This window comes from Penaeus monodon, chromosome 31 (genome assembly GCF_015228065.2).
Source record: "Penaeus monodon isolate SGIC_2016 chromosome 31, NSTDA_Pmon_1, whole genome shotgun sequence".
NCBI classification, from domain to species: Eukaryota; Metazoa; Arthropoda; class Malacostraca; order Decapoda; family Penaeidae; genus Penaeus; species Penaeus monodon.
In genome coordinates, this window is record NC_051416.1 from 1,774,766 (window position 1) to 1,775,405 (window position 640).

Sequence of the window (640 nt, forward strand, 5' to 3'; positions counted from 1 at the left end):
AACGCAGTTGATAATTACTACAATGCTAACGACATACACAAAATCTCGTTTCTATAAAAGCTTCGTGCTCCTAGAGGGCGGCTGTTTGACTGGCAAGTGTGCGTCACGCAATAAATTAAGAAATCCTTGTACGAGCAAACTATATAATGTCAACAAAACGTTTGGATTTCAGACACCGATCGAAAATGAGGTCAAATACTTATTGTGTTGTGGTGAGTGTTGTAGTATGAGGGGGTTAAGTGTAAAAAAAAGGTTTTATCTTAAACTTGATACCATAGGCTTGTTAATGGGGTGTTAGTGTGTTTGGAGTGGGTGAGGCTTCGCTTTGTCAAGATAGTTTACTCAAACTTGCAACAATTTATTCTACTAGTAGAGATGCCCTCTAAAGATATATAAAAAAAAAATTCTTATTTTAAAATAGAATATCTAGGGTATACTAAAAAAAATTTATCTTACACAAATTTAAACAGAGTCTATGAATCAAATTCTTAATTTGAACATGGCGAGATTTATTTAAATTACTAAGATAAAGTACATTATCTTAGTAAAATGGTGTTGACTGACGTTACAAGTCTTCTTGCAAGCGTTATTGCATGCAGTTGAATAGGTTACTCTTGTTTCGTACCTCCTACTTCGCGCA

At 34.2% G+C, this 640-nt stretch overlaps 1 pseudogene; it reads left to right on the top strand.

The window, feature by feature from the left end:
• Nucleotides 1-170: 170 nt before the first annotated feature.
• Nucleotides 171-640, top strand: part of LOC119592977 — a 1,720-nt pseudogene continuing 1,250 nt past the window's right edge.